Here is a 24,534-nt window from a genome sequence, read left to right on the forward strand (position 1 = left end):
ATATATATATATTTGATGGCAAAACACGAATAAACGGGACACTGCGCCGGTTTCCTCTATTAGGAACATACTTGGGCGATATCAATATGCCTTGGTATGAGAAATATTTTATCGTATGCGTGAAAGTAGTTATGAGATACCAAATGCCGACGTGTGACCTCGCCGGATATCGCTATCGTTTATATCGGGTTCTCTCGTTATTACTTTTTTCAGAAAAAATAAAATTTGATCATTTTCAGCATTGGCAAGCACAGCGCTGAGTGTACGACAAACGTAGAAATTATTCTCGCGTTAATTCGAAAACAAATTACAGGACACACGATACATGATAATATAAATGTAGAACGTGCTCGAATTTAAATATTTTCGAAAGAAGCTACGACACAGATTAATAACAAAGACTTTACGCAACAAGAGTGTGTTATTTATTAGCCCCCGGTTTTATTTGTCAACGCTATAATATTAAAATGATAAATTGCAAATGAAGTTTTATATATACGTGTATGTGTATGTATCCTTTCTTCCTACTGGATAATATTTTTCACACGACTTATATTATATGGGTGACAAATACGCGATCCTCACGAGCTCCGTTTCATCCCGAAATAACGGCTCTCCCTCAGCAAAGTTGGGGGCACGGTTAACATCGTCTCTCTGACGTCGGAACAATCTGGAATAATACTGATATCTATGTATAACCCTGCCCGGGTGAAAATAAGAGAAGAAAAACCATATTGCGGAAAGTTCGTACGTCACACTACGAGGGACGGTGATAAAGTATTTTTCTCGGTGCGTCGGATTCAAAGAATCGAAAACGGACGACGATTCACGGGCGCCTCAAATAATGGAGCGTGTAATTGATTCAATTAAAATGAGCGCGACCCGAGAGGAAATCCTGCGAAAAACTTTTCGCTCTGCTTTTCATGTATTTTTGAACGAACTTATATACCGACGCATTGTTATTTCGCCCCCTCTTTTAACCCTGCAATTTTATACGGAGCAAGGTATTGCAAATTGGGTAAAAACGTATGAAAGCTTTTTTTACACTTCCTAATTATTCAGAAATATCCGCGAATGGAATACGATTGATGTTTCCTAGCTGCTGAAGAGATTGGATCATATAATTGTTCGGATCGGAGCTAGCCATCAGTAATTGTTACGCCGTTTATTTCCACTACCGCTTCAGAGAATTCCTTTTCATAACTGTTAATTGAAGAAAATTTAGTCCATTTCTTTTCTCTGAGAAGAAACATAATTAGAAGAGCAAGAACGCAAGCGACGATAAAAGATTAAGTTGTATGGGACCGGCAAGCGTAATTACGCGAGATAATTCTTTATATTATATCAATTACGCAAGATTAAATCGTATTTTCGAAAGACTTTGGCTCAGTTTTTAGTTACATCTCGATTTACATAAATCACACGAGACACAAGTAGCAAACACAGTTAGTTTCGAACGAATCGCGCGTGTTTGTGCACGTTTATTACTATTTCTCGTAGAGCGGTATACGTAAACTTACTGGAACTCGATCGTAATGTTCCGGGATTCAGCCAATGAATTTCTCAAACAGATAAAAACTCAACAAACTTCGAACGTGAGAGCTTTTATTTCATTAAACGCGACAACCTATTAATTTTGTAAAATGACTCTCTTATATATAACAAACGACAGCGAGTCGTTACATGTGTCATTATATTAATAGCGGGATTTACGGCCGTTTATGCATTTTCAACCGTACTTGTTTTTCTATTTTCTTTTTGACGCGTGTGCCAGTGATCGTGTCATTTCAATATTGCGTCTGCACTGTAATTGGCTGAACGTTCATTCAGTCAAAGTGACAATTGAAAGCGCTGTGTGCATAAGTAATTGAAAATATTCCAATCATCGCGAGCTCGCCATACGTCGACCGGTATAATCCCGGCCGTACTTTTTTTCGCCAATTCAATTATCCGTGTAATTAGAGGGTACGGTTGAAACGCGACAAAAATTCCGCAAATACGCGACACCATGAGATCCATCTCGCCACACATATGACCTGTCATTTAAGTTACACGTTTTAAAACAAAAAAAAAGAGAGAGAGATACCACAGATACATATTTACAGCGTTGCATATGACATGAAGAAGCGAAATACGTGAAATAGTATCAGGAAAGAGAAGAGGGAATGACGAGAAACAAATACTAATATTCGTTTTATTTCCGCATTCTTGCAATGCTTACTCACTTTTTATCTACATTTTAAATAATATACGTGGAACGCGACATATTTATTATCCCCTCTCTTTCTTTCATTTTCTTTTCAATTTATATTAATATTCTAGAATATTTTTATTGACCTAAATAGTGTGGGCGCTTGCGGAGAACATTTCATGTTTTCATCGAGGTAAATTGCTTTTTCGTTATTATTCGTTATTAGGAAAACTTATTCCGTCACTTGTGAATATGCAATGAATTGAAATGTCATCTGTGTATGAATCAACGATGGTAGACAGAGCTTTTTTAAATTTTTAGAAATTACTACAGCAATTTCATGCATGGAAATGCAGATATGAGACATTAATTCTCTCATTACGTTGTATTGTCAACAATAAATGCAAAAACGCATTCGGAACTTTAAGTTAATATTAAATGTCCGGTGAGTAAAATTGTGCTTATATAGCAACGCGATGAGAAGCCACATTGTCGGCTCTATTGTTTCTATTAGATAATGTGATAATGGATCAATAAAAACGTGCGTTCCGCTACGGTGGTACGGTAGCGATACAAAATTCGACGGAAATGGAATCAATTGTATAGATAATTTTATCACAATTTATTTTATCAAAACTCATATGCGTGATATATATGGCATATATATGAGTTTTGCGTAAAATTACAACAATTCCTCGAAGGTATGACTCGAAAATATGATGAGTATTTGTTTAACGTTAAATGAATACACAATCTCGTCTAATCTAGTCTCAAAATAGATCGCAGCATTTATATGACTACAGTATACACCTATATTCCATTATACGAGTGCGTTCCATCGGAATTGCAGAGCCATTAAAAGCTGTGCTATTTCATAAAACAATGAATCGTTATGAAACGCATGTGTCGCGCGTAATTACCATCCGGTTCGCATGCAACGTTTTTATTCCGTCGGAGTTCACCGTCAAATTTTATTGCAACTGAATTTCAGTCGGCACACAGAGAACAGTAGTCCTTATGCCACGGTTGTAACATCAATTTGAAAGGTTGTTAATTATTCCAAATCCATTTAATCCAGTTAACAACCCTTCTCGGTATGTAGTATTAAAATACACAAATATAATTTCCCTCAAGAAGGGAGAAAAAGCTCCGTGTTTTTCTCATGTAATAAATCACAAACGCACGCCTTTCCCTCGCACTGCTGTGTTGAGTTATGGTCGGCATTTTTTTCCAATCACGTGAGCGTTTGAAGACGATATTTCGCATGTCACTCCCTATACAGGCGGGTCAATTTTTTGGAAAATGTGACTTGCCAACGTTGGTAATACATCGGTTTCCTGAATGCCGATTTGTCAGCATTTCGAAACGTTAATGTATAAATTAAAAAATAAGGATGTATATGAACTTTGACTATACAGATGACTTCGATAAATCTTCTATACAACTTCGATTACACAAGTAATTTCGGAAATATTTTAAATAACGTTGAGTTCGAATGATAAACTGTGAGCAATTATTTTTCTGTAATAGGCACGTTAAGAAATATCTTATTTATCTCAAAGTACAATAAAAATAGTTTTTATTGCTCACAGACAGATACAAAATAACTCTTTGGTAGATAAAAATTATTGACTGAGAGATTGATATATCCCACAGGGGTTGGAAAGCGAATAAAACGCACACGTTCAATCGACAAACTCGAGATTGAATTCCGACGTAAAATTGAGTGGCAGGCAGCAGGAGAAAAGTCACATAGGTATGATTTTAATGCATATAAATGGGATTGTCGTAAGCAATCAAACAACTCGTTACAAAATCAGTATTGTATAACGAATGGCCGTTGTGTAGTCTAAAGGTTAACACTTTCACTGCCGAATTAGAAATTTATCGTCTTCGATTGCGAACGCCAACAAAAAGAAATCGAAGACGTCGATAGCCATTTTATTTGCATGCGCGTTCTAAGTACCGGTATATTTATAGCATCACAAAATTACATTTATATTCTCATCAACTATCTTCTAAAGTTACTGAAATATAAACGGTGTATTTAAAACGTCAAATTAGGATTGAAAAAATATATGTATACATATACGGTCAAAATAGTAGATAATAGATAGTAAAAACGATAAGCAAATATAATTTTTCTGTGAAAATTCGTAATTTTCGATATTTAAATCTGCAGTTTGATGAGCAAATACAGCGCTCCGGATTGTCTCTATATCAATGGTAGCAGTATGCTTCAGTCGATATCGCCTAAAGTGCAAAATTGGAAAAACTTTCTCTAAAAACTTTCTCCAAAAGATACATCGACAGATAACTGTCGATAAATTAATCGGGTATGACATAGAGAATTATGTCACATATTACGCAAACTAACGGCAATGTTTCGATTGAGAAAGCGGAAAGATAATAAGAATCTTTATAAATTCTATAAATCCCACGCCCATACACGTGCGTAAAATTTTACACATTTACTCGCTCCAATGCGACGCTGAGAGAGACATTTTGGTCTCAAGACGACGCGAGATCGTCTCCAGAGAGAGAGCCCTCTTTTTCTCTTTGCACCCTCTTTCTCGGGGAGGATACGCTTCCTGCAAACGATATTGCGTATATTGTCGGCTCCCGCTTCCGGTAGAGACTTTCGCGGCTTTCGATGGTGAAAAGCCCATCGGCGGCACGGGAACCATCGGCGGTGGACCCCGAGTTTGGTCGACGGGCCGCGATAGGTCGGCGTCTGGAGTACGCGCTCTGGGCTGCCGGCGTCGCGAGGCGAGTGCCGCGAGACGGCCGGCCAGTATCGTGGAGGCGCGCGACCCGTTGCGACCGTCCAACCCTTATAATTCCGTCGCGCACAGAGCACTCCTGCACGTACGCATACGTCATAAACGCGTGAACGCGAGAGATACTATCGAGGATCGGCGTTCCCCAACCCATCCCCCTGGTCCTGGGGTTTAATTCCCGGTGAGTTTTCAATTATTTTCAAGTGCGTGCACTTGCGGCGCGAAGCGGGGACGCGCTTTCGATTTGAAAGAAGAGGGGAAGGGAGAGAAGGAGAAGGGGAGAAAGTGCAAAGTGGAGAACGGTAACCAAGATTAACCGCAGCGCGCTGGAAAATCTCACCCCCCTCGCCGTCTTAAGTTAGCGTCCATTAGCGACGACGCCGACGGGAGTACTTTAGTTTTGGCAGCCTTTATCGTTTCGCGGAGAGAGTACCCATCGAGTGCCCTCGCTCGCGTACCATCGACACGAGGGCTGCATTTAATGGTGCAGTAAGAACAGCGCTGGAGAAAACGACAGCCTTTAACAGTGATAAGTTTTACGTTGATCCACCCTGACGGTGTTCTAATGATGAAAATATTAAAATTCCACCCTAATGACGAAAAGATATAAAAGATATAAGAACCCGCAATAAATGTCTCCCTGATATACTTTGCGCGCAAACTTTTTACTTACGTGCCTCTCGGCGGGGCACATTCGCAGGTCACGCGAAAAATAACGGTCGTTCAGAGGAATAAAAAGTATCGTTTGCCTTCATTATTTTTTTCGACAACCACTTCGAAAGTCAGTAATTGCCATTACGATAATTTGCTCTTTATCGAAAATCTATGGAAAATTTAATCGCCTCATTAAATTAAGTTGAAAAGCTTATAAGCGAGCACAAACGACTGTTCGCGAGTCAGATAAAATTTTTAACCCGCGTATTATGCGGAAACAAAAGTTTTAGGACCATCCAGTTTTATTTTCAAGGGGATGAAGATGCAGAGTGAAGGAAAAATTAATACGCGAAATTAAATTAGAGTCGAATTCTCGAAACAATCCGTTTCCCGATTTCGGAAACTTTGTTTTAACTTAATTACTCGCAAACGGCGTCTCGTACTTTATGTAATTTTACAAGTAAAATACTTTTGTGCAATTAACAAACGCCGCACGTTTTAGGCAAAAACCGAGGACTGTTAATGCCACATTAGCACGTCGAGAACTTTTTAATGCGTCATCGCGCGCGGTTATCAACACCGGAACTTGGGTGAATTTTAATTCAAACTAGCGGTAAACTGCTATTAGGAAAATGCACCGTCGGAATTTTAATTTCTCGACAGTAATTTTGATAGTAACGCAGACAAACCTGATGGCTTCTTGTTTATATACATACTTCATAACTTATCAAACTGGAGTTCGCGCTGATGTAAGTTTCGCGCGTTTACATTATCCGTAAGCGTAGTAATACAACATCCTGTCGCTTTATCGCATAATGTGACCTTTGATTAACGGGAATGAATACGATAAGCCTTCGTATCCGCGCGCGTGCACGCGAAACCGGGCTGCTGAAAATCACGCGATCGAGAAAATCGCGATGCGCGCCGACACTATTTAATGAAAATCGACGGAGCGTGACGGGGTGCGAATTTTCGGAGCGCAATGCAGTCGCGCGCGCGAGCCGGTAATTATGCAATTTACGATCGGCAGTCAAGCGCATGCGTTACAAGTATTTAATAATGCCTTCGATTTGGGGCGGATGACGTTTAATAGTCGCCGAACTATATATATTACGCCTCTATAAATCGCCAACTCCCAATTGTCCGCGCTAATTAATTAAAAAACGTATCGTGCGTCGCGCGGTATGTACGATGTCTAAAATTAAAATCGGCTTTCATTGTCGTAATGACATTGCTGTAATGACAACTATCGATTTTTTATTAAGAGAATATTAAAAAAAAAAGAAACAGAGAGACTCTTCATACGTGCGGCAGATGATATTGATCGTGGATAGGCTTTATTTGCTGCAACGTGATGTTTAACGGCGTCAATAGCGCCAAAATGAAAAAATAAATAAATGGGAGTGCGCCATGGCATTCAACATTTCGTAACGGACTTTTAAAATCGTGTAATGAGCTCTGAAAGAGTATGAACGGTGCTCGCGGACATATGTTATCGATTGCACGAAAAGGCTCTTGCTTTTTGAAATTAGTATCCTCCAGATTAGATACCCACGTATCGCGCTATTGCATCCCCTTAAATTGCTTTGATATTCAGTCGCAAAAACTTCATCGCAGCGGATGCGTTCTAGAAACGGAGCATCAGTATGCATAACTTTTACTGCATGAATAAATGCGGCGCGGAGTGAAATACCGTATCGCGAACGCGATATCGTATTTAATTACGTGGTATGGTACGTAATTTTCTGTAAAGATAATGACATTAACAATTTGCGCCATGCAAATACTAAATTGCTCCATCAAAAAAATGTGCTGCATTACGTTTTGCATATCAGGCGGTTACATTTTATGTTTTTAAAAGTGCCAGCTGTTTCAGTAACATTATTGTCTGCGTTACCATGTTTCTCAAGTTTTGTTTAGTGCTCTTTCTAAATGGAATATATAATGTGCCTCGTTTTTTTCTTTTTACATCAGAAAATCTCCTCGTCGCTATAATGACGCGACTTTATGTCATCGAGGCGTTTCGCCGAAGAAACCATAACACAATCATGTTTGAAGAGTACAAAATCTTGTTACGAAGACTATAAAATATAAAAAAGACGTGACTGCTTCAAGAAAAAGAGGAGAATTATATTTTGTAAAACGCGACATTTATATTAAGTAGGGCTTTACTCTCTCCGTGTTCCGCGGAATATTCTGAATTTTTCATGAACAACCTCCGATCTCTAGCCGCTCTAATGTTAATACAACTGATTTCGCGGGAGATCATGCTGTATCCGTCGGAAAGATATAGCTATAAATTCTGGAAGACTTTTATAAATATGTGTTCAAGCTCCGCTATAAATACGGATAGCCGCGTGTTCTTCGCACAGTTCTTACACCGCTATCACATAACCGCTCTTGCAAGACTACACGTAAACAACAAAGATAGACACTCTCAGATATTCGAAATCGATTTAACCTTCAGTCAGTTAGATTGCTAAATCTCATCAAACGTCTTAACGAAGCATTGAAATTGATTCATCTCTGATTAGAATATTAGTGGGAATCTGGAGGGCACTGATTAGACAAATTAATCTCTTGAGAGACATTATATATACGAGGAGCTTAGAAGATATTAAATTATGAAATACAGATCGATATTACGAAATTAGCGTATTGATGCAAACCACACGTGTTACATTACTGCGTCCTATTAATTTCGCACATAGCTCAGGTGTCACGCGTGCATAAATTTTTGCCCAGCAATTTACCCGGTCGATGGTTGCTTCAGGCACCTACGTATCCGTCGACAACGCCCATAGTAGGACGATCATTATAGTTCCTCGTTATACGGTGTAGTTTAATGTCGCAAGATCGTCCGATGCATGCATCGGCACGAGCGCGCGAAACCAGAAAAGAGGATAAGGACGGGAACGTGACGCGATTAAGCGCGTTGACCGGGCGTAGAGGAAACGATCGCCGCACTAATATCCGCGGCGATGCCCCTCGTTCGTAATTATAATTCTTGCGGGCCAGCTTTCAGGCACGCACGCGGCCCGCAAATTCAGGGGGGCACGTGTCGAGGGCCCGAATGAACGCGTATACCTGCTGACGGGGCGGGTATTCGAAAGAGACCGATGAAATTTCGCGTTCGACAATCAACCGCGACGGGCAATGATTGGCATGAGCCCGACCGTTTGCCGACGTTGACGAGCAGCAGCTCGCCGATACGACGTCTCGTTGAACTGAGAAAAAAGAGACATGTTCGACGAGATCAACGCGACATCCTCCTCCTCGTCGGATTGTGAAATTGCAGCTGCGCTGTTATACGATCAAACGCATCTACGCACGTCGATCATGAATTATGCGGCGTGTACGGCGATTCAAAGGGATTTCAGGCTGGATGGACTGGTTCCAGCGATTGACACGGTTAAATTTGAAATCCGATTTCGAGCCGATTTTATTAAATTATAGAAAGACCATTGCCTGTCGCGTGCGTGAGCGGGTAAGACCGCGAAATCTTGTTAATCTACTTAAATAAAGTTGTGAAAGTTCAAATTCTGGTCACGACACGGGTATGAAAATAAATGTTTCAAACTGTCTCGTTCTAGAAACGCATAATGCTCGCGTTATAACTTAAAAATTCATTTAGAACTCGGAACTGAATTGCTGGAAAGTTGCCTACGTCGTAATACTGTTTCATGAAACTTCAAATTTCGCAGTCGGTTGACTTAATAAAAATATGGCGTCCTGTAAAACAATTAAACTCGAGCTTTACGCTCTCGTTTTATGCACGATTTACGACTAAGAAACGGCGGAAGTTTTGGAAGTTAATACAACGCAGTTTGTTCCTAAGGCAAAGAAATGACACGGGGCATTGTGCACATCTGCGAGTGCATGAGCTCTTTCCTGCATTTTGTTCACGCTAAACTTCCTGCGCTTAAATCTCGCAAAGTCTCCTTTTCTTCGAACGGACGGACAGATCGTTTTATACGAGAGCTATTAAAGATAAAAGGGATGTAAACACTGCAATTGGGCTCGCCGTGAAATAAAACGGAGGGAAAACGTTGAGTTAGGATGAACTTAGGACGAAACAAGCAATTCTAGAGGGGCACATATGTGAGGACTTATTGCCCTCCCTAACGTCGCGTATAAGCGTAAAGCTAAATGCGCAGTAATCATCAAGCATTCAGGACACGGAAGAAACACCGAAGGCAAACGCGAAAGCAAATATAGTATCGCTAACATTACCTGCTTGCGCAAGAAAATTCGCGAGAATGGAATAGCCAAGTATAGTTATTTAGGGAATGTTACGCAGAAAGTTGAAGATTCCTGAGATAACACGAATTTCCTGAGGCAATTATACGCCAACGCATTCTCTTGGTATCCGACTACAAAAATTAGAGCAATTGTTCCGGAGATATAACGGGCGCTAATAAATACCGGCAGCCACAATAAAATGTATGAACCTTATCGAAGTGCGAGTGGAAATATTGCTGCGCCTGTATTTCTAAAGAAGCATTCTCTCTTTCTCCCCCCTCTCTCCCTCTTTCTCCGTTCCGCACGTCAATCCCTATCGCCGCTGAACAATTTAATAAGCACGATAAATGAAACGTGAGGAAATTCAATACCCGATATCAAACAGTAGAGTCAGATTACTTGAGATGTGGTCGCGATTAAATCGACCACTGCAGTCGGCTTGGTCCCGAAGTATATTCAGGCTACGTGTGGCGAGCGATATTAAAACGTGATTATCCAATCGCAAATTCACCGTGACATATGCAGCGGGGGAGACTGTCGATAAATCCGCGAAGCAAAGTCTCGGTTATGGTGAATCTACGGATTTTGCATTAACCGGATGAATTATAGTACCATTCGTTATCGGTTGCCTGACCCGCCGCGGATTCACTTGGGCTCAGATGTTTCTATATGTATTCAACATTACGCCTCGGGTCTTTAACCAAATGCGCATATATAGGTACCGAATATTCTGCCCGTCACGTGCGTTACAGATTTCCCACAGGAAATTGTAAAAAATAAAAATAATAATTTTCGTTGTAATTGCTTTACTAATTTTTGACGTGTGTAATATATATAGAATGATTAACGGTGCAACATCCATTGACAATTACCTCTTCTAACAATACGCCAACTCAAACGTGACTGCAATGACGTTACCGTAACGGAAAATGTAAATTTTGCATGATTTGTGGCGCGGGTTACATACACGTGCGCGCGCGCGGCAACGGAATTCAATCTTTGAACTGCATAAATAATCGAGGTACGTCGAACACAGCGAGAAACATCGAACACAGCTAGGAACAGAACAAAGTTGGAAAAGAAGCAGGGCGAAAGGTAGAAGAGGGATCGCTCGCAAAGTGCACACAAAGCGCATAAAAAGGAGCAGCAGCCCTATCGGTATCGAGTCGACGGCGGTAATAAAAAGCGCGTCTCGCGTATAGAGCGAGAGATGCCGAGAACGGCGAGGAATTCTCCCCGGCGCTTTTGTATCGAGAAGAATTTTCTTTGTCGCGGCCTTTGACTCTCATTGATACGACGAGAATCCCCGACACAGGAGAATCGCAAGCCGCATCTGGTCGATCATAAAGGTTCCACTCTGTCGCGTGTCTTCGAAAGCTAACACGTGCGACACCCTTACAACGTCGGCGAATAAAGAGAAATGGTGTATTAATTCCTTAGCATTTTCGTGCTAACGTTGACTTAGTGTCTTGCATGACATGATTAATTGCGGAGGTTCACGGCCGGATGGGGTTGATTGATACAGCTATAGGGCATCCGCTTTAATTTAACGATCCTTTGATGAATTCACCTCTCGCTCGGCAAAAATTTTCGATTATACTGCCATATTTACTCGATGGATGGCCTAAAAATCTTCAGCTAATTGATTGTTCGTCAGTCAGCGACAAGACAAACAGCCTGTTATTATAATTGTTCATTTCCCATACAATTATTGCAATCCGCGGAATGATTGATTAAGGTTTTACCGTGTAACAGAAGACAATAGATATTTGAGGGATTTCGATGTGGAACAAGTGTATACATTTAGGTGACGTTAACATTAATTCCCGGGCGTTCATATTTTAATATCATCCTAAAAGAGACAACGGGTTTTTTTTTTTTTAGAAAAAAGATCTAATTTTCCATATAAAATTTTATCATAAATTTTTCATCATAAATGTCCAGACTGCGCTTTAAAGCCGACCGCTTTTGTGAATTTAAAATTAGAAGTAATTAAGAGATCTCTTATATTGCCGTACGGAGAAAATTATTACAGTCCTCAACGAGCGTGGAATTTTATGTGCTTAGAGTTTCGCGGTTTTTTCCCTCGTGACGCGCAAAAAAGCGAGTCACTGTTCCATCCAGATTCTCTTTCAAAATTTATATCGAGTGGTGGCTCACCACGTCGCGGCGCAAAATATTAAACAGCACACTTTTCCCCAAGCGGAAGACGTGAATTTAATTCAGCGATATATAGTTGCTGAAACTTGGCGGAGATTCGGAGTTTAACGCGCATCACGCGTGACCGCGGGGGAATGGGCGAGGGTTGCGGTCCTCTCCTGATTTCTGGTTAGCAGCGACGGCAGATCGGCGATTAAACGCGAACGACATCGTCAAATTTAATGCGGCCGTTTCGCATTCGACAACAGCTCGCGTCGTACGCGTCGCGCGCGGATCAGTATGCGCGTCCATAAATCCTAAAGACGGACCTGCACCGGCGGTGAAATATGCAGTAAACAGCATTAAATGGCGAAGAGTATGACGGCCCCAATCTTTTCGGTGACATGGTCAAGAGAAGCAAATCATCGAAAGCATGCTATGGCTATACCTTGGGTCAGAGGGTTGATAAAGATGAGTATATATATGTGTGTGTGTGTGTGTGTGTGTGGGTGAGTGGAAGTACGGAAGTTTGACGAAGGTCGGGGCGATGGCTGGTAATAAATCTTATTATCTGAGCGAATCCAGGCTAATATATCGTGCAGTTCGTGTGCTGCGGATTTTGCTCGAGGCGCAAGGTATATATTTACGTTAGGGACAGGTACATATTTATGAGTGTGTTAGCTATCTGAGCTAACATATCGCGGGTGATACAGGATTGGCTTTAAATTAGGGTAACCATCAGCATTTAACGCCAAGTCAGTTAGTCATAGATGAAGTAACGTGTTATTTGGCTCGTTGTTATTTCCCATACACGTTAATTGGATAATTTATCAATGTACACGTAATTTCGATGATATATCGGTGCGTAATGATATATATATTTCCTGAAAATTTGAAACTGGATAGTACAAATACGTCAGGTTTGAGTTTCGCTGATATTTTACAAAATATTACTATTATTACAGAATATTTCGGATATTAATTAATAAAAACTTGGTGGTCTGAGGCGCTATTCAGAAATTTAAAAGAATTAAAGATTATGAGAAAAATTAATAATCTAATTGGAAATAAATTAATGTTTATATTTTATAAATAAATATTATGCTTTTACATTTAAAAGAAAGTTCACGATTTAAAATTTATAGTATTCATTCATAATGAATAAAAATTGTTTAATCAAAATGTAAGAATAAAAAAATTCAGATTAAATAAAATTATTAGAGATAGAAATGATTTTCTGTTTTAATAATACAGAGGATTCGCTTGCATTTTCATTTAACTATTTTTACATAAAGCAATTCTTTTCATCATTTTGTATGTAAAAGTATAATAAAAATAAGATTATCAAAAAGTAAATGTTTTGTGAGATTCATATCCAAGATATTTTATTGTGTTCTGACATAAATTATGATATATCTCGTAAAAGATTCACTTTTCGATTAATCTTATTTTTCAACTCGTATTGATTTTATACTTCTTCTTTGGTGTGTATTATTTGCTCTCTAAATTCCGAACCCTTTTCTTCAATCATGTTTGTTTAGCACGCAATTTCAAACGGTTCAGTTTAAATTAAAATCCGAGCATTCGATGAAGCCGATCTCTAAAAATCTTTAATAAATGACACTATCGCCAAGCTCTCTTAACGCCCGCGTCCACTGAAGTAGCAGTTTGGCGAAAATAAATTTCACTATACTCGTGAGAATAACGCTTCTGACTCGTCACCGACTTATCGGTATAAAACACAGATTTACGATACTTCTGAGACTATATTTCTGCAGAACGTTTGCCGTGTGTATGCCCATACATATATGTACATGAGCTCGCTTGAAAATGAAGAGTCAGATAGCACGTATCAGCGAAACCAGTCTTCGTTATTACACTAAACACACCCTTCTCTAAAAGAGAAGGACACCGTTTTCCTCTACGTGTGCATTTTTCTCGTAGTCGCCTAAGATAAAATTGTCTCCCTTGATAATCGAAAATTGGTGAATATTTACCTTGAAAAAAGCAATATAGATACGTAAATGCAAGTAATTAATTAAATAATTAATTACGCGCGTAATTAATTCCGACGGTTATGTAATTAACGATCATATATCACTGCTAAGGCATAAAAAATTCTAATTGTGAGCGACGTACATATACATGCACACATATGTATATGCTATATATGCGCGTAAGTGTTTCTTGCACGTGGAGCACGTAAATTCGCCGTGACTCGAACGGTTTCGTGGTTGCGCGGCTTCGCGTGTAAAATTATCAAGAACTTTAATGTCATAAATGAATTTCACTAACTTGGCGCGTTTCGAGTAAACCGGCCGCGCCCTTAACCCTCCGCAACTATTTACTTTTGCCACACCAAACTTTCTGGTGATATAAACGGATAACAACAAGTGCGCACTTGGCCATCAAAGCACTTAATCGGCCGGTTAATCCTACTTTTGTAAATTGAATAAACTAATGGACGTTGGCGGGTCAGGCAAATATTATCGAGGTGAGATAACCGCGGTGTAATGAATTTCTGTGAACTTAGCTTTAACGCGTGATCGTCCCCATTTAGAAAAATCGCAGAGCCACCCCCGCTTAATTAGAACCGCTAATGGACCGCGCTTGCATATTAATCGCGCTTCAATAATCAAATTGCGCGCGAATATCCGCCGCTAGGTGCACTTTTGTGCGATATATGTTCATTTAATCAAAAATGTATTGACAATGTACCATGCGAGTTATATGACTCGATACACCGTAACAGAATGACAAATAGTCACAGCGATGTGAACGGCTAGAAATGAAATGTTCTGCGTCTAGTACACTCAGAGAAATTTAGTGACAACAAACATTTGATTTGCTGCGAGAGCAAACTTTTTGCTATTGCAACAAAAGGTTTGCTACTATTGCTAAATTAATTAGCTCTTGCAGCAAACCAAGTGTTTGTTGTCACTATAGTGACAAATAATTTGCTAATATACAGCAGAAAATTTCTCTCAGGGTATATAAACGGATGGAGTGTATCCATTAAAGTCGAATTCATCCTCATTAATGTCGCATATAACACTAGACCGCAAGCTTATTAAAACGACTTAATAAATTAGTATTTTCTATATCAACTTCCTATTTTCCGATCTGTTTTTGCATGTAATAAAATATATACTGTTTCCCGATAAACTAAACATATTTACCGTGTAAAGGTGGTACAAATATTATTCCGTTTTATTTTTGCGCGACCCAATATTCTGATGCCGCAGGCTATCGACATACATAAATAATTAATGCACAGGCATATGCCGCGTGTTAGCGATTCATGAATATCCGTTATTTATAATATTTGTATCGTTGTTCGATACTTCCGACCGTATAAATATGCAGAAGTAAGTTAACATTCTCTGTACGTATTTCCAAGGGTTCCGAAATGTGTTTGGCGTAGTGACAAAAGTTCATAAGTGTCATTCTACGATTATGGGGAAGATATATCTTGGAAATGTCATGGTTCATCATTGCGTTGTTTTAACTGTTCGACGAACTTAGATAAGAGATGATGAATGTCGTAATATTGTTGCTACTATCACTACTATGTTGTGGTTTATTAGATATAACTTTCTTTTTCCGAGATATTATCCCGTTAAGTGAAAAATTCGTATTCCGATGGGAGACTTTTCGCAGATGGGAAGAAAGTGTTTTCGTGTTTGCCGAAATTTATGTTGGGTTGATCCTTCAAGCACGCCTCTGAAGTTTATAAAAGGAATTTTGACTCATGCTGTACACGGTCGCGACGTTATTTGTCGCGATGTTATTTGTCGCGACGTTATGCAAACCTTATACATATGCGAACGGTACAAATTTCGTCGTACATTGAATTTGTACCAGACTTTTCGTCGTATGGTTTTGCGCGTAAAAGTTGCTCGTTTCCGGGAGGACGAACGAAGATTGCGAAGTACAAAGTTGACATTTTCCGGCACATCTCTCATACAACGGAGGATTTATTATTCTTCCCGCAAGGACACTTGTCTCTTACGCGTATCCATCTATTTCTCTCCTCGGCAAATAAAATCGAACTTGAATCGATAACTTACGCTCAAGTGACTCACGCCGTATATATACGAGCAAGTTTTGCAAGATAAAATCTACTGACCGAAACAGAGATTCGTCTCCTTTCAGAACGGAAAGGTAACTTCGCGCAACATTCATGACTATCGCTCTTATACGATAGAAATTCAATTAGTATAGCGTGTCCTTACCAAGACGCGTATCTTGTTAAAATGTCGAACATCAACGACATCTCGTTAGAAATGGCTACGGTAGCTACTTCAGTGTGAAAATTACATCGCGAAAGCATCTGACTCAGTTTCCTTTTGTAGTTCTGTCTCTGCAGTCATCGGGAATTCAACTCTCATAATTTTATATTACAATCTAGCTGCAAGCGAAGTGGCACAATTACGCATCGGACGACCCCGCCAATTTATATCGTATATAATAAAGCAAAACAAACGCCCCTATTATCGAGGGTAAATTTCAACCTGCTCTCGCGTCCTTTACTTCATTTTTTTACCACGGCCACTGGCGGGCGCAATAAAAACCTCCGTTGCTTGAATTTCGTGTGTTCATTATTTCCAGGCCCGTCGAAATAATAATAAACGTCGTTAACATTTACATTAGCGTCTGCTAATAGCGCGCGACGGCGTTTCATTAAATTAATTATAATCATTTCCGCTTAGTTGCCGTTCCTTTTCAGTTCCGTCCCGGAGCATCGGAATTCCGCCCGAAATAAACGCTTTATACCTTACGCAACATGATCCCGTAAATTCAAAGTTGCAGCGAAAAACTCGCGCAATCGTGTTTGACCGTGAAAATAAGCACTGTTAAAGGGTGAAATTTAAACCAATACCTTGAGTTAGATAACAAATTGTTATTTTTAACTATCAATGTGTGTCAAAATTTATCATTTTATAACAAAATAATATTATTTTAACTCCATTGGTTTAGTCAAATTAACATTGTTTTAGTTAAATTAACTACGTATTGAGTAGAGTCCCCTAATCAGAGTCTGGCTAACTTGCAGTTCTGGCAAAATTCTGCGAGATAGAAAGAAATATACACCTCTGCGAAATTGGACAACTTCAACGTATTCGAATTTTCATTAATTGGTATCGATTTGTGTTGTCCGGTCAATTTCACAGAGGTGTATATTTCTTTCTCTCTCGCAGAATTTTGCCAGAACTGTAAAGCCAGACTCTGGTTAAAGGGACTAGAGTATTGAATGGGAGTGAGCAGTGGCAAATGTGGTGATCTATTAGGAATGGTTACAAATTACTCAAATCGAGTATAATTTGACCCTATGAATTTAACAGTGTGTACGCAAACACGGCTTTCTCCTCAATGACTGACCTTTTCAGAATATGGCGAGGCATACATTTTTTATATACGGAGGTAAAAATAACCCTCCCTCGCATAAAAACAGTTCGATACACAATTCGTTTTTCGATCTGCCGATGTCTCGATTGAATAACCTAGCCCGCACGGGACGGCGAAGAAATGTTTAAACATACATGTAAATCCAACCATATACGTTTCGACCATCCCTTATATTGAAATTTTCAGCGTTCACTCCCGAGGGAGATGCCCCGACATGCGACGTGCAAACGATTCGTATTTTGGAGTATTTCGAGAGCCGTGAAATGCGCTGAGAGAGAACTTACCGTTCGTAAATACGGAATTGTGATACGTGCGCAGTTTAACGTACGTTATCCGACGGACGACGATTCCAGACGCCGATTGTCTCCGCGCCGACAAATAAAAAGCCACATTACCTAATCACGCGAGGCAACGAGGAGATCCTTCGTGCATCACGCACAAATTCTCCGCGGTCACGAAAATTACTCTTGACAATCGACCCGATGTGTTAATTGCAGCCTTGAAAACAATTCGCAAGCGCGGCAAATTATTTCCCTCTTCAACATACACCTAGGGCGATATTCGTAGTCGGATCTTATTTCAAGACCGTCTTAAGTAATGTCTTAAGTTGCTAATACGGTCATTTGATTGGCTGGACGGAGTCTTAATACTGCTTTTGACCAGACTTAAGATGATCTTAGATATAAGATCCGACTACGAATACCGCCCCTAAACTATTAAAGCTGATAATATTCCTCATCTTAAAATAAGAGAGATTCTTCTTGGAGTGTGTTATTAAACGGATAATCGTTTGAGAGAATTTTTCTCGGTTCATTCCTCTTCTCGGCTTATGACACAAAATGCAGATGAGAGACTCACAATCAATCCTCTTCTAAATAATATAAAAGTATATCTTTTAATAAAATTAATTTTTTTTTTTAAGAAATTAAACTAGTGGCGTTAAACACAGGAATATTGCAGATATATATATATATATATATATATATATATATATATATATAGATTTCAGGAGGTAACATTGCGAAAATTATTATTTAGGAGAAATCATTTTTTGTTCATCAAGAAATACGTTTCTATTTTTTGCATCGTTTTCCGATTGCGATATCGCTTTGAGCGTACGTTTAATAACTGCGGTTTCGTCAGAGATGGAACGTTAGTTTCTCAGGGGAATTCTCAAAACCGCCGTATCGTGGTGCGCTCGTGAAGACGACGCGCTTTTGTCCAAAAATATACCACTCGTTTCCAGTACTACAGACTTGGACAATCGCGATGACATTTTCTCTCGGAAATTCATTCGGCTGCAGCATCGAAACAGCGAGATTTCTCTAAATAATTTCTCTTTGATAATTACGATCTTAATAATTTTTGATCATTGGCGCGTAATTAATTTTGAAATATTTCAAAAAAGTATGTTAAATGAGAACATATTCTAAAGATTTTAATTAACATCGTGCAGTACGGCTATCTGGTGACTTAATTAAAATTTATTTTGAGTAACTATTATAGCGAATAATTGCGCTTAGGGTAGGCTAGGCGATGATGTAATATGATATAATCCACGTTAATACGAATCGCCTTTCCGCAACAACTTGGTTTCAGATCTCCCTATAAATTGCACACATGATATACGGTATACATTTTCGAGAGAGATACGAAACTAAGAAACGATATTGATACGCGAAACTATATCAGCAAATTCATCTACCGACTCGAAATCGCGCAGTAACAGATATAATCTCAGCGAAGATAAATAAGAAAAATAATAGTTCCATCGTTCCTCTCCGTGTTTTCCTCTTTTGCGCAGAATTTCTCCCACGTGTATAGCGCTCCGTAAGTGCAATGGTAAACGAAATATCTTATATCCCGTAATTACCTCTCTCTTCGGGCGTAATGCGACATGCTGCAACCGAGACAACACGGCATACGAGTGAATCCGTAATCAGCGTAATGTGCAATGTACTCGCCGTAATACTCGGCCGATCGTAATACGACGAAGCCCCGACGTGACTTGCGCCTTGGTTGACGTTGGCCTATGCAAATCGATCGAGAGCCCGGAGAGCAATCCCGAGTCGAATTCATCTCTCCCGAAACAACGAATCGCGCGCCAGTGCCCGAGAATAGCGATCAAAAGCGATAAAACAAATGACGCGGAGGAGGGTATTTCATGGTAACGCGGGAAAGGGGAGCGAAAGCGGGGTAAGCCGTATTTGCGCCGGGTAACGTTACGTCGTCAGATTACCGTCATCGGTTAGTTCCCATGCATGCATGCGCGACATTGCGCGAGCAGCGCGCAATGGCAATCCGATGTTCGGCAAGACGGATGGTGGCCCGTTCCCCGGGCTTTTATTTATCGGCATGCGACAGATGAATCCGAATTCGTTTATCAGAGCTCGCCGCATCCACACACGTGCGACTCTGCGACTCGATATGTGCAGGGATATACCTCATCCCGCCCGCGTTACGGATGCGCGTGTCGCGCGGGCTTTTTCAACGCGTCCATCCCGCGCGTTTCGCGAAACGCTATCGTTTACAAAGCTATTCCTGAGTTTGCGACAAACAGAAAGAAACCGTTAATAAATCCCGCGCGTTGGTTCCCAAATCAATGCGAAATCTGTTTTTGTGTGTGAAGAGCGAGATAAACGGCGCGCAGATGGTTTTTCCCATCAGCGACGCTGGAATTATTTAGAAACAACATTGCACGAATTTCTCGCTCTCGCGATGGCTATACGTTATTCCGACTGAACAATTGTACTCGCAATCGACTGTATTGTAAAATCGTCGGGATAACTGAACAACATACTTTATTGTAAAGTTTTCCTTTAGCCGCCGCTTTTATTCTAATGGCACGCAGGACGAAAGTGTTTGTCTTCTCGTTTTCTCACCCTGATGTGATCATATGTCAAAGGTGAGCCACGGGAGAGCAGCGAAGGAAGGAAAACATCACTTTAGAACCATTCATCCGATTCACAATACGAACGAGACCACAATACTGGGCGCTTCACTGCTCGGATGTTTGGCTATATGTATGTGGATAAAAGAACCATCGTGTGGCCATAAATCATATCTCGTTTCTAAATTGATAGACTTAAAACGGAGGTTAAAGAAACCATTATACATGACTGTACTTTTTATATCGCGAGATAAAGAGATAAAAGTTTAAGATTGAATGTGTACAGAAAGAGAGCGAGGGGAGGAGGAAAGAGAGAGAGAGGATGAGATAAGGATGATCATAGCGCTTTACGGCGACTCATCGAAGGTGCTTATTAAGGGAATCATCCGCAGCTGGTGTAATTGGATTCTGGGCTCTTTGCGAAGGCGACGAGGACCCGTGAGGGTCTTCCGTACTGTACCTATACCGTAAAAGCAAAGAAATAGAAAATTGGCAGTTACCTTGAAATTTCAAGCGGCAGCTTTATGATGTGATATCAGTTAAAATTAAAGACCTTTTATCTGCTTTGTTTGTTGTAATTATTTACGTTAATTTTGCTCGAGCCTTATTCTTCATCGCCATCAGCATCAGATGTTTGATGATTTTACAAATCCTGACTTAAAAGATTTTGAAACTTACGACTCTCTCTCTCTCTCTCTCTCTCTCTCTCTCTCTCTCTCTCTCTCTCTCTTCCTCTCAAATTTTATATAATTTCAAAAATTTTGCTATGTAGTCATAAAAAAAGTTGCAGGAAAAGTGTCGATACCGATTTGTTATATAATACGCGAGAAAAGTGGAAGCGTTCGGCAAATTGCATGCACAATCAATTTATTGTGATTGATAGAAGAACGCGTGTACAACGCTCTTTAAAATCATGTTAAAAGTGAAGTTGACGCGAAATTAAACTATTATTTCAGAACTTATTAGAAAAAGCATCAAAAGCACGGGGATTGTGATGTCAGAATTTCGAATAAACGCGGAATTGCATAACCCCCACACGAACGATATAAATTGTGCCGCCAACTTCGTTCTTGTGTGCGAAGTAAAAAAAGAAACTGCCGCTCTTGTTTGTGCGTGCCGACGTGATGCCTTACGTGTGTACGTAACATATACACGGAAGTTCGAATATAATTTTCAGCATGTTACACGGATCATCCGTAACACACACCGCCGGCCTCGGCGCTCTCGAGGAATTCCAGCGGTATGATAGATGCCCTCCCAGGATATGTTTCTTCCGCGATGACGTTTTCCTCATGGGGCACAAGTGGTGTACACACAAGTCGTGCTTTTTACCGGCGACAAAGAAATCGCGTCCCCTTGAGAGAAATGTGGAATTCAATCAGAAACCGTGTTAGAAAAACGACGATCATTCATCCCCCGCGTGTAATAAATGAGACCGATAGTAGGGGGAGAGGGTAAATATTGAAAATGGACGTGCTACACGCAACGTTCTTAATGATCTTTCTTCCTGAAAAGTAATCGATTCCCATGACGCCCTTAAGTCCCACGCATATCGCAGTTACACAAATCGCGTCATAAACTTCCGTATGATCGTCATTTATCAAAGTTTCTCTCTCATATTCTAATACGATTTCCATCGAGGACACACGCAGCTGTTTGCAATTCGTTACTCGAGATCGAGGTATCTGAGTGTATAACATCGAGCTTTGGTCGAGACAAATTTCCATGTAAAACGGCATTACTTGGCGGGCTTTTTGCAGGCAAAAAAATATCTCGTGGCCGGTTACATTTCGTTAGAAAATCAATTTTCGCCGGCGGAAGTCGATGTCGGCGTCGGAACTTTGGTGAGTAAAATGAGCCCTACTTTGCGCGTCCAATGTGACTCTTAAATATGTAAAGGTGTATAGGGAGAAAGAGAGAGAGGAGGGGGGGGGAGAAAAAGAGAGAGAGAGAGAAAGAGAGAGGGAGGGAGCTGTACGTTAAAGTTGGAAATTGCAAGGATGCCATGGGTTGACTGTTGTTTAGCCGATACTCATAGCGGAATTTTAACGCACCGCTCTTGCCCTCGGGCCCAATGAGTGCCGCCGCATCGGTTTCAGTTAAAAACATGCATTTCCCATCTCGCGCACGATTTCGCTCAAGTGACTCTCCCGCTTTTATCCATTTGAACAATGCACGTCGTCGTATTACGTTGCATACAAGCTGGGCTACTCTACCACTGCGGTTACCGCGTAGCGTACCGCACCCGTCGAGCTCTCTCGTTCGCGAGAGCAATCGAACTGACGCCGTCGTCGCCGGTGCGCGGTGGTGAGTTCCACCCGAGAAAAATGAGCTGGCGAGATGTGGCTTTTTACACGCTCTTGGAAGTCATGTCTCTACGAATCTCGCGACCGTAGGTTTCCCACAAATAAATACGTACTTTTTTTTATGTGAAAGAGAAAGACGGAGAAAGAGAAAGAAGGAGATTAAAGTCCGAAAGCCCAAAAACGAAGGTGAGAATCTCATGAGAATTGTGACAGCCAAGAAGTTTAATGATTTGCAAATATAATCGTAAAGCGCTTAACTGTCGGCGAATTGCATGAATAAATACTCAGACTCGATCTTTTTAAGGAGAAACTTTCGCAAAAGTCTAATGTAAGAACATTGATGTAATAAATGTAAATATATTTTGCTCAAAAAGCGTGACTTTTAGCGTGACTTTTTACAAATGCAAAGCTCCCCTTTGATAAATCGACGATCAATTTCTCAGAAGTGCCTTCCGAATACGGCAGAAAATCGTACTAAAACCGGAGACGGAAGAGAACCTTTGAGAAAAAAGAGCGAATTGATATCTACACGAAATAAGAAAATAATTTTTCCCGGTGAAACTCTTAAACGAATATTCCTCTACGTTCAAAACTGCAAAATGCAAACTAATAAGTAATAAATGAATTGTTGCGCACTATTATCGCATTAATAATCTTATTTAGATTCATATACATGCGGAAACACTCCCTCTCAAAAATGTATTTAATATGTAATCAATATGCATAATAAACATGCTAATTATGTTTATGGAAAACACGTTATTATACCTTCACTATATTCGCCGTTACGATAGTGCGCTAGAGTTCGTTTAAATTAATAACATTTCAAATATATATATATATATATATATATATATATATATATATACAATTTTAATATTGCAATGCAATTACTAGACAAACTTCATATCTTCCATCCGCGTAATTTGTGTAGCAAACTGCCATGATTTACGACTGCGATAGCTCTTCAATTATCTATTAATGTAATTATTCAATCGGCATAGATAGCCATCCCGAGAATTAATGACCATTACACAGAAAATTTATTTATATAGATACGATATTTATAAAAGATCTATTTTTTTTTATTTTAAATATTTTGTAGAAAATATTGTCTTAAATATTTTGTAGTAAAAAGAAATTATACGATTTTTTTAATACAATATAAACATGATATCAGATCTCACGTTTCGCCATTTTCGCGTGTAACAACTTGATTTTCTTCACATTTACATTTTCGATAATGTTATATTTCTCATATAATGTAATATATCTTGCGCCCGTGCATGCAAACCCGTGTCGGCTGCAGCGTCGGTGATTCATGATATACGATGTAAGCTGTGTGCTCCGAGCGTGTTATTTCCCTCAAGCGATTATCCAATATGCACGTACAGAATTTAATTTGTCAAATAATTATTGACTTCGTTCGTTTCGCGGCGTGAGAACCGCGCGGCCGCAAATCTTTCGTCCGACACCGGCGCCGTCGCCGATTTGCGCACTCCCACGGGGGATATGCATGTCGAGATGGTCTCCGTCTGTGTGTAACCACGCGAGCCTTGCTTCGTATGACCGAACGGGAAATTCTTCTATCGGTGGCGAGAGAAAAATTCATGGAATCTCGTTTGAGAAACGTCAAAAGTTCGCAAGAACGCCACCGTTCGAAAGAATTCGTGCAAGTTCTCGTGTCTTGACCACAGTGACCCTCAGCAACATGAGCAGAGGTAGGCTGACTGGAACACACCTGCCTAGTCAGCCTACCCCTACTTTTATTTACATAAATCATAAATTATAAAAATATTTTCCATTGCCTTGATATTGAAATAAAAAAATAACTCACCGGCCGATGCGCAACAGCGGAGTTGTAAGTCGTAACCCTGCGTTGATCTCTGTAACATAGAAATATTTTTACATTAAAATAGCGTC

The 24,534-nt window shown here is 40.0% G+C and overlaps 1 protein-coding gene across 1 annotated transcript in view; it reads left to right on the plus strand.

Moving 5' to 3' along the window:
- Positions 1 to 5,000: 5,000 nt before the first annotated feature.
- LOC112461976 (tachykinin-like peptides receptor 99D) overlaps positions 5,001 to 24,534 on the plus strand; it is a 71,746-nt gene continuing 52,212 nt past the window's right edge. The window contains exon 1 of the mRNA XM_025027452.1: positions 5,001 to 5,152. The gene's annotated coding sequence lies outside the window, so the exon portion shown is untranslated. The remainder of the gene's footprint in view (positions 5,153 to 24,534) is intronic.

Source organism: Temnothorax curvispinosus, unplaced genomic scaffold (genome assembly GCF_003070985.1).
Source record: "Temnothorax curvispinosus isolate PA1 unplaced genomic scaffold, ASM307098v1 QBEX01011923.1, whole genome shotgun sequence".
In the NCBI taxonomy this organism is placed as follows: Eukaryota; Metazoa; Arthropoda; class Insecta; order Hymenoptera; family Formicidae; genus Temnothorax; species Temnothorax curvispinosus.